The 10869-nt window shown below is 38.8% G+C and overlaps 1 pseudogene; it reads left to right on the forward strand.

Annotated features, from left to right (window-relative positions):
* LOC137025098 (guanylate-binding protein 4-like) lies at positions 1-9328 on the forward strand (annotated as a pseudogene).
* The last annotated feature ends 1541 nt before the right edge of the window (positions 9329-10869 follow it).

Genomic DNA, 10869 nt, shown 5'->3' on the forward strand with positions numbered 1-10869 from the left:
CATTCCTTCATTCATGGTTTATGAGGATGTTTATGGGCGGGGTTAGGATTAGTGGATAGAAAATATTATTGGCTCAGTAAAAGCTAATACACATGCAGAGTCACCATAAGCCATTTAATAATGTGTGTGTGTGTGTGTGTGTGTGTGTGTGTGTGTGTGTGTGTGTGTGTGTGTGTGTGTGTGTGTGTGTGAGATCTCTACACCCTGTCACGTTTTGATAAACTTTAGGTCCATGTCTTGCTTTGTTCATCAACTAAATCCAGTAAGGTGGACTATGAATTGAGGCTGGTATAGTAGCTGCGCACAAACAAACCTGACAGGATTTTTGTGTCTCATTCAGTGTTTTCTTGTGTAATGTGTGGTGAATGTGTGTATGTGTGCATTATGTGAGTGTGGATGTCTGTATGTGTTGAAAGATGTGGGTTTATATTGGAAAGTTTATGTGTGTTTATAAGTCTGTGGCTTTTTCTGTTTCTCTATCCACGTGTTTATGTGTGTTGTGACATAAGAAACTCTTTTACTGAAACTTCCCCAAACAAAAAAAGGAAACACTGCTCATCTGGTGAATGACTCTATTGATTACTGTAGAATTACTGGAATATTTCCTAACCCATCTTAACTTTTTACCCCGAGTACACTGCAGTAACTTAAAGGATTTTAAATGTGTGTATCTGTTGGACAGCTGTATTCTCCAGTGATCATGGACAAACCAGTGTGCTTGATTGACACGGGGTCAGATGGGAAGCTGTGTGTGCAGCAGTCAGCTCTACAGATCCTGCAGCAGATCCAGCAGCCAGTGGTGGTGGTGGCCGTTGTGGGTCTCTACCGCACCGGGAAGTCCTACCTGATGAATTGCCTCGCAGGGAAACAAACAGGTTAGACCCCCATAGACAGCACTGATAGCATCCAAAGAGCAACCGAATGACAGTTATTGCTGTTTTGAATGTGGAACCATGTGGTAGATCTTAATAAACATGTTATCATGACATCTGTGTTGTCAGTCTGTCAGAAGACACTGTTGTTGTCAAAATCTAACAACTCCAGATCCTGGTGGAAATTTGTCAGAAAACTGTAACTCTCAAACCATTTCACAGATGTTTGTGACTTTCTCTCATTCCGTTATTCAATATGAAATGAAGCACACAAGTCAACACAAACTAAATAAGGCACTATTCAATTTGACAAGGAGGTAAACAAAATATTTTGTTGATCGGTGTTCCATGTTTCTTAGCTCTTTCTCTCTTTTAGGGTTTGCATTGGGCAGCACTGTTGAGTCCAAGACGAAGGGCATCTGGATGTGGTGTGTGGATCACCCCACTAAAGCAGGAACCACTCTGGTGCTGCTGGACACTGAGGGACTCGGAGACGTGGACAAGGTGACGTAACAGCCTATATGATATAGTATGAGAAAGCATACATGCTTTTATCTGATTGAGCATCTGCCCAGTGTTTCTGGATGTGTGCATATTATTTTTTTCAAATTCATTTAAAAATTACATCATTTAAAAAAATAAGCACTATTTGATAAACAAAATGGAAATTCAAAAAAAAAGAAAGGCTTTTCTAATTTTACACCTTCTTAGCAGAACATTCCAGTGCATGAATATTTTCATAACATGAGTCGCTGTGCCCCATGAAGAAAAAGATTAGCATGATTGATATTCAAAATGGCAAGCGGCCAACCTCCATTTGTTTACTGTTTTTATATCTGCAGTCCTAGTTTTGGTTCCCTTTTTGAATGACAAATATAGACTATTGCTCATAGACAGTTATTTCCTTGGACGTAGGTGCATGTCCACACATGCTAGTTGACAACGCAGACAACACAGTCAGTTTCATTGCTGCTAGTTCTTCACATCAACAATATTGCTCATTTTAAGTTGGGGTGCTGGACACATTTGAGAAACCAGTTCATTGATTGAGTGGCTTGTGTATCAGTGCTGATTCAGGACACAAAATGTTTCAAACGATTCAGTATGATTTAGGTTCAGCCAGTTCAAAAGAACAATTTGCTCACAAACCAGACATCACTAACAAGTTTATGACACATTTTTACCACCAGGGTGTGCACAGATCCACTATGCTGTCAGGGGTTATGTATGATAACAATCTTGCAATGTCATTCTTTGTCAAATGATTGTATCCAATCTGTCTCAGGGGGACCCAAAGCATGATACAAAGATCTTCTCTTTGGCCGTCCTTCTGAGTAGCACTCTAGTGCTGAACAGCCGGCGGGACGATCGACAACAGGGCCATAGAGGAACTGCAGTATCCTTTCATTCACACATTATACACTTACTGTTATTATTGGAGTTATTATAGTAGTCAGCATTTGAAGTGCATCAAAAAAAGTTCTCCTAAGACAAGAATGGGTATTGCTTTTTGGTTTTAGGACAACTTTGATGAAAGGTTTTTATCCATAGTATAGAATATTTCATGGATTAGTACAACAGAATTTGTTTTCCCTGAAAATGTCCAAAATAGCATTATTTTTGGGAAGAAAAAAACATGAAAGTCAAAATTCCATTATTGTTACTGCTAATTCTTTGATAATTTAACCACTATTTATATACATTCAATGAATTTGAGCCAGGATCTAAAGACTAAAGAAGCCCCGGCAAGTTATTCCTTTAGCTGCATTTTTGCCAAAGTAACTTACAAATGAAGACAGGGTTCATGCAGGTTTCAGTAAGTAAAATTTAAGACCTTTTTAAGACATTTTAAGACCATAAAGATTGAAATTTAAGACCTACACGACGCATTACCAAAAAATATTCAAATCAAAGAAATTCTGAAAAAATAATTTTATTTCAATGAATTCAGTCATTGAAAAGCATTAATTAATTATATATACAGAATCTGAATTAAAATGTGTTTGATTTAAGCCTACATTTCAAAATTTTGTGTCATAAAATTATATCGCGCATACAGCTCAACTAACGCGATCGTTATAAAGGTGTTTAAACAACAATACACTTACACTTGCATGTATTTGACAAACGGAATATAAGATATTTCATGCCATAGCTAACACATTTGTGAATATTCTGAATAAAAAAGGAAAAATGACATAAAAGCAGATCATCATTCATTCAGTGCTGTTGCTGCTGCGGTGTGTCACGTGACAAGCAATGACGCGTCACCATGGAAACCATAAAATAACGGTCGCATAGGCCTACACTACACACCGCTTGTAACCAACAGCAGAAATCGTTGTGATCTAGCCATGTCTCGTTGAAAGTACCCTTTCCCATTTTCCACACGTAGCCAAACTTTAACAAGCTCTGAGGAGACGCAGACGTATCTCGCGAGCAGGTAAGTTATTGCATTTATCATGGGATTTGTAGTTTTATCAACGCGTATACCAACACCAATATACCCCAGAAAGAACTATGACTCGCTATTGCTACTTTGTAATAACTTTCAGCAGGTAGCGTTTCTGGAAATAGGTTGGATTTTTTTTAGACCTGACTAAATGAAATTTAAGACCTCGGATGAAAATCTGGCCGTTTTTAAGACTTTTTAAGGCCTTAAATTTAAAGTTCAGAATTTTAGACTTTTTAAGACCCCGCGGGAACCCTGGAAGAGTAAAACAAGCGATTCATCTTAAAATGTTCCTTGATATTTCCTTGAAAAGTTCATTGTACTATAAAAACATAATGTAAGTTTCAAAACTCAACTTCCAAATTAGTCCAAAAACAGCTTTTATCACTTCTCTTAGTAGCATGAAAAAGTCTAGGTTATGTATGAGAAGTGGTTCCCTGAGAAGGGGAACAAGACACTGTGTCTGATATTGACACTATGAGGGGCGCCATCAGTGTGACTGGTGTTTAAAGCACATGTAAACACATGCCAATCAATCATTGGCAGATGGCAGTCAGTGATGTCACACACAGAGTGTCCGTAAGTATAAAAGGGTGCCTGTAATACACATCATCAACTCTTTTTGTCTAAAGGAGATGTGCAGGCAAGCCCTAAGCATGGCAACAAGATGCCCGTGTATACTTCATTTTCCGTGCTCTGCTCTGTCTCACGCATAGTTGGTTCCGCAAGCCTTTCAAAGTATACTCCTCTGGCCATGAGTGCGGAAAGACGCGTTGGCGCATGCACACTATCTAGTGGACTTTGTTTTCAAGCACTCAAGTCATTCACACATGCACTGTTGTGCGTGAACCGCCCACATGGACACAAAAAATGGGCTGCAACCTAGACGTTCCCTTTCGAAGTGGAACTGCTTCGATGCTGCTTCGATGCTGTGAATATGAACAAACATAATAGGCATAGCATAAATTGACTCAAATTACTTGGCCAGAGTAAGAGCATGTCAACTCCAAGGGAACATCCAAAGTGATGTGATACAGACTGTATAGTGGTGCCACTCCCTAAGACAATATCCTTCAATAGTTGGAGAATATACCCAAGCATCTATACTCTATAGCAAGGGAAGTCCTGGCCTTTCTCCAACCTTCCTCCCTCCCTTGCATGACAGGCATCATCCTCATAAGGCCCCAAGAGCAGAGCATAATATTTACGTTGCTGGGTACAAAGCTAGTACAATGACCTTCAATATTACCACTACTTCCAGGGAAGAATGCAATCCTCAACTTCATCAGAAGGGATGCAAATATGAGAGTGGTATAATATAATTGCCGAAGACTCTTGCCATCAAAACTCAACTCAACCTTTAGGGAAACTGAAGGGGGGCCTCAGCTCTGCTTAAATACCCTAGAGCAACTAGGGGAGAGCGCTCACGCCCTGATTGAGCAAAGGTACTTCTCCAGGGTCCATAAAAGATTCCATTCACTCATCTAAGTTATAGAGTGCAACATAACAAGGAGGAATGCTACTAGGCAAACTACCTTTACTTGTCAGGTTCTTTGGTGTTAAAACCTCAGTAATCAGCCCTTCAGGCTACAACTTTCAGTGTTGCCGCTCCTTCAAGGGGGAGCCTACATCCCAACTCGTACTCAGAAAAGGGAGGAAAAAGAGAGCAGGGTGTGATGCAGTGTGCCCAGTAACGCTCATCACCCAGACTCTAAAACCCAAGGGAGCCACAGTTGAGATTAGGCCCTACTTAAAGAACCCAATATAATTGAGGGAGAGCAGCTCACACTCTACCTAAGACCTGTTTTTTTTATTATTATTTGTTTGTTTTGGGTGATTCCGCCCCTAACATTAGTTCATACTTTGTGCCTATCATGCAGGTCCATGAAGGCAGACCCCATTCCCAGTGTAAGTTGGGTGAGGTGGGGGAGAAAGAAAATGAGAGAGAAATGTATTTCCTCTATTTTGCTTCAAACCTCATGTACCAGAGAGGGATGTATCTTCTGAAAGCTGCTGACTGAGACCCAGAGTTCTGTAAAGAGTTCCTTTAAACAGTGTGTTTACATTGGAGAGTTAAAGATGGTGTAGAAAATTGATTTTTATTTAAAAATTATGACTGTTTTGATGTAAAATTCCTACTAACATTTTAAGGTGACATCAGAGAGCATTTAAAAAAAAAAAATGCAACTCATGTCCCCTTAAAACAATGAAGCACATAACTCCTACCTCAACAACAGGAACTTAGGTAAGAGTGGGTATCTCAGAGCATATGTTGTGGTATGTCCTATCTGGGTAATTTAAGTACAGTAGCCACTTATTATACAATTTGCCCACCCCAGAGAGCGAGGCAGTGCCACCAAACAACCACACAAAGATTTCCAGGAGTCAAAGAATACATAAAAAGATTTCAAACCTAAACTCCCTCCAGATATGTCACAGAGTTGACTGAGTATATAAAGGTCAAATCATCTGATGAGGGTGAAGACGACTCAGAGTTTGTGAAGTTCTTCCCTAGTTTCATCTGGGCTGTGAGGGACTTCACCTTGGAACAAAAAATCAATGGAAAATACGTGACTAAGGACCAATACTTAGAATATGCCTTGAAGCTGAAACCAGGTAATATTTAATTTGAGCTTATAAATTAACCGACCATCATTGGGAAAAGTATGTACAGCCAGTCAATATCACAAAATAAATCCTGACTGGAAGATCAGAGTTTGCATTATACTGAGGGCTTTATTACACCATCATAACCAGCTGGCTGCTTACTATGTTTACAATTTTAGAAATATCACTGAGCCTGAGAAATACTGAAAACTTTACAACTTTACACTTTACAAGCTACACTGTATTTTGTTAACCTCTTTGACAAAGTAGTGTTTCGTATCTTTTAAAGGCTCTTCAAGAACAGTTAAAGAGTTCAACCTTCCACGGGAATGTATCCGAAATTATTTCCCATCCCGGAAGTGTTTTACTTTCCCGTTTCCAACCACCCCAGAGAATGTGTCTCGTCTGGAGAGCTTGGATCCTGCTGACCTTTCCCCAGATTTCCAGGATGTCTCAGATCATTTCTGCAAGTTCATCTTTGACAGGAGTGAAGTGAAAAGGCTGAAGGATGGACACACAGTCACAGGCAGAGGTGAGTCAATAGAACATATGAAATGATGTGACGTGACATTCGCAAAATAAACATTAATATAGCACCAAGCAAATATTTGATTAATTTACTATATTCAATTACACAAGTGAATATGGCACAGCTGTCAGCTATTATGAAGTAGTAACTAGACGTGTATTTCCCCTGCAGTAAACTGTTGTCAACAGAGGAACCATGTTTTGGTTCGAATACTTAAGCTGCTGTTTGTTAGGTTGTGTGCTCATTGCACCATAATGCTGATGTTAAGCCCCATACCTAGAGACTAATTTCTAAATTGAAACATCCTTCCATCTTTGTGATGTAATAACACTGAACAGGTGGCAAATGCTAATTAGTCCCACTAAAATAGCATAAATTGAGCTATCAATTCAGCTATGACATTTTTTAGTACACTTTCTGGACTGCAAGTTATTAATTAACAGTCTCCAAGTTAATTTCCTTGTGTCTGACCCTTCTCCTTCTCTGAAGTTCTGGGTCAGCTGGTGAAGACATACGTGGACACAATCTCCAGTGGTGAAGTTCCATTTCTGGAGAATGCTGTGATTGCCATGGCAATGATTGAGAATGAGGCTGCAGTGAAGGAGGGGCTTGAGGTTTACCAGAGTGGAATGGAGAAGCTGAAGGACTCCTTCCCTCTGGAACTGAAGGATGTGTCCTCAGAACACCAACATCTCAGCAACATGGTGACACAAACCTTCATGAAGCGTTCCTTTAAGGACAGTGAGGGGACATTCATGAAATGTCTTGAGGTGATGCCCAGTAAAATCAATCAATCAATCAATCAATCAATCAATCAATCAATCAATCAATCAATCAATCAATCTATCTATCTATCTATCTATCTATCTATCTATCTATCTATCTATCTATCTATCTATCTATCTATCTATCTATCTATCTAAACAGTGCACACCAACTTCTTGTTGCTAAACAAGAATAGTGCTATGTTATAGTATTTGTTCTCTAAGAACACATTTTTACAAATGATGGTGAATGAGGCCTGAGTAAATGTCTCTGAATCTGAATCAAAAGCTGATTTTTTTTTTTAAATAAACATTGTATAATAAAACATTTATTTTTTCAATAGTTGAAGCCTCTAAATGGTGTTTAACGTTTTCTATGATATTTTGTGTGATGCTGCAGGAAGACATTAATAAACTCTTTGATGGATACCTGTGCCAAAACGAGGAGTCTTCAAAAAAAAGATGTGAGAATCTCCTGTCATCACTTTCGGCACCAATGACAGAAAAACTCAAGAAAGGATTTTATGCCGTACCTGGTGGTTATGATCTCTTCTCCCAGGACCTTGAAGACATTGTAAAGGAATATAAAATCCAAGCCAATAAAGGAGTTAAGGTGAGTATCAACATTTGACACAATCACTGCAACATCACAGGTTTCAGATGTTTTCAGAATGTAAGATGTTTGTCATGTTTTCCTATAATATGTGTTCATATAATGTGGGAAACAGTGGATTAGAGGTAGAGAAATCAACTTGAAACAAGTAGGTTCCTGGTTTAAATCCTGATTTCTTCTGGCCAAATATTGAAAAATCCTTATTCAAGACACTGAGTCTCCGGTGGCTGGGACATGGACACTTGTACTCCATCAATGCTGGACTTTGGCTTTGGACAAAAATGTCTAGAACTACCTGATGAATTTCATGATCTGCTGAAACATTGCATTTGACAAAAATGTGTCGATTGTGATGTAAAACCAAATTGAGCAACACTCATATCTTCACAATCATCATTAATTATATTAGTTGTAGTAGTAGTAGTAGCAGTTTTTCAGATTACATATGTTGTTCTCAGGCAGAAGAAACACTTGAAGAGTTCCTGAAGCAGAAGTCTGTGGATTCTAACGCCATTCTGCAGGCTGACAAGAAACTGACTGAGAAGGAGAAAAAGATTATGGGTGAGTGTGCACCCATTGCATCCTGGATGAAGCAACAATAGCACCATCTAGTGGTAGTTGCCAACTTGCAGAGAAAGAGATTCAATGTTCAACTACGAAACAAACAAACTACCTATAGTAGTCAACATTTGAAGTGGATCAAAACCTTTCATCAAAGTTGTCCTACAACTTTCTTCTTAGGACGACTTAGTTCTTAGAACAACTTTGACCTTTTTGATCCACTTCAAATGCCTACTGTATTATTTAATTTGTTATTTCATCCAATGTTATCAATTGTGATTAACAATGCACAAAATTAACATTAACAACTCAAGATTGATTAGTCTCGGTACATTTATCATTTGATCAGTGAATTGCCTCAATGCCTTCAATTCATGGAATTTAAAAGTCAAGATTTGAAATACAATGCAAAATTAGGTACAATGTTACACTTTCTTAAACTTTCCATTAAACTTTATTTCATTTGCCTCAACATCTTCTTCCAGAGGAAAGAGAGAAGTCTGTTCTCCTGGCTCAGGAAAAAAATGCCAAGGAACAAAAGCAGCAGCAACTCGAAGAGAAGATGGAAGCAGAGAGACGGAGTAATGAAGAGAGGATGAAACAGATGAAGGAGAAGATGGATGAGGAGCTGAGGCTCCAGAGAGAGGAGGCTGAGCGTGCCATGGACAGTAAACTGAGGGAGCAGGCTGATCTGTTGGAGAAGGGCTTTAAGGAGAAGGCAGACAGGATGACTAAAGAAATAGAGGACTTTAGGAAAAAAGAATAAAAGAAGCAGAAAAGGAAAGTGACAGGATGTTTAAAAAGATGATAGAAAACATGAACAACAGACATGCTGAGACTATGAATCTGATGATGAGGCAACACAGTGAGCAAATGAAAGCAATCATGAGGCACATGCCGAGGCCTTCAAGTCAGACTCCTCCATGGTAATCTTGCGTCTGATAATCGGCGGTCTCAGCAGTGTTTTATTCTCAGGTCCACGTCCCTCTTAATGCAGTTAAAAGCAATTTCTAGCTATTTCTATTGTTAGGATAAAATTTTATAGTCCGGATATTTAAACGCTGGTGTTGAGGCAGTAATTAAAATGAGTAGGTGACCTGTTGAAACTAATGTTACATTTCAAATGTATATATTAAACATTGTTATGCCAGTAGATGAACGATCAAATGGACTATGACTCAGAATAGTTCTTGGTTATGCAGATGCCCAGGTAATTAAAATGATCTAATGATGTCTTTAAAAGGCAGTATTGAAAGAGGATAGGAAATGGCAAACAGCATTAGTTCATGCTTATGAATTGTTCAGTTTATAACCTGAAACATGTCCAAATTCCTCTAATAAGACTAAAACTTGGGGTATGAATATGGATCTGTCCGGTTCAGAGAAAAAAGTAAAAGATCGTCAGCATATAAAGATAGCTTATACACAGAACCTCCCTTTTTGATGCCCATCATCTGACTGAACTTAAGTGCTAGGGCAAACAGTAAAAGGAGAGTGGGCAGCTCTGCTGAGTATCACATCCAAGAGGAAAATAGTCAGAATAGTCATTGTTGGAGTGGACACAAGCCAAAGGAGAAGCATACAAAAGTTTAATCCAGGAATAAATTTACTGCCAAATCCAAATCTTTTTAAAGTGAAGAACAAATAAGGCCACTCGAAACAGTCAAATGCCTTCTCTGCATCCATCAAAATCAGATGTGGTAGATGTTGAAGGAAAATACAATCCATCAAATAGACGCCTGATGTTATGGAAAGAGTGTCTTCCCTTGACAAACCCTGTTTGATCAGGGTCTAGACGCCTTGCCAGCTTCTTAGCTAATATTTTAACATCCGCACATAACAAAGAAATAGGGCGATAGTTACTACAGACACGCGGATCCTTGCCTTTCTTCAATATTAGTGAGATGGTGGTCTGTCTTATAGTTTGAGGGAGTATGCTAGATTGTTAGGATTCATTAAACATGTTTATAAGCAGTGTGTAGAGTTTATCAGCAAATGCTTTGACTGCTACCGTTTGAGCACTCTCAGAAGTTCTTTAAATCGTGAATTTCAGCAGAAACAGTTAGAAACCGACTGCCACAAATACAAGTAAATTGCAAGACATCCTGTAGGGAGTGGCCAACCTGATTTCAGTTGGGGCTCTGTGCCATCCATTGCCACCATCTGCCCCTGCATAGCTACAAACTTTTTTTGTTGTTTTTTCAAGTTCTGCATTTTGTCAATTCAATATGGTAATGTTTTGTAGCTGATCATCCATTCATCTAAATTATTACTGTCACAATTATTGCATTCAGTTTTTATTTTTTTTTTTATCTTTGAAAAATATGTATAATATTTGATTTAAACTACATTTGATTTAGCAGTGAAAACTTCATAGGCTGAATGTCTCTGAAGCCTTGGCAAGCTGCAGCCAACTGCAGTTCTTGGATCAGTGAATGACAGCAGATGAGTGAATGTTGCCTAGATCCTCA

This window comes from Chanodichthys erythropterus, chromosome 8, assembly GCF_024489055.1.
Source record: "Chanodichthys erythropterus isolate Z2021 chromosome 8, ASM2448905v1, whole genome shotgun sequence".
Classification (NCBI taxonomy): Eukaryota; Metazoa; Chordata; class Actinopteri; order Cypriniformes; family Xenocyprididae; genus Chanodichthys; species Chanodichthys erythropterus.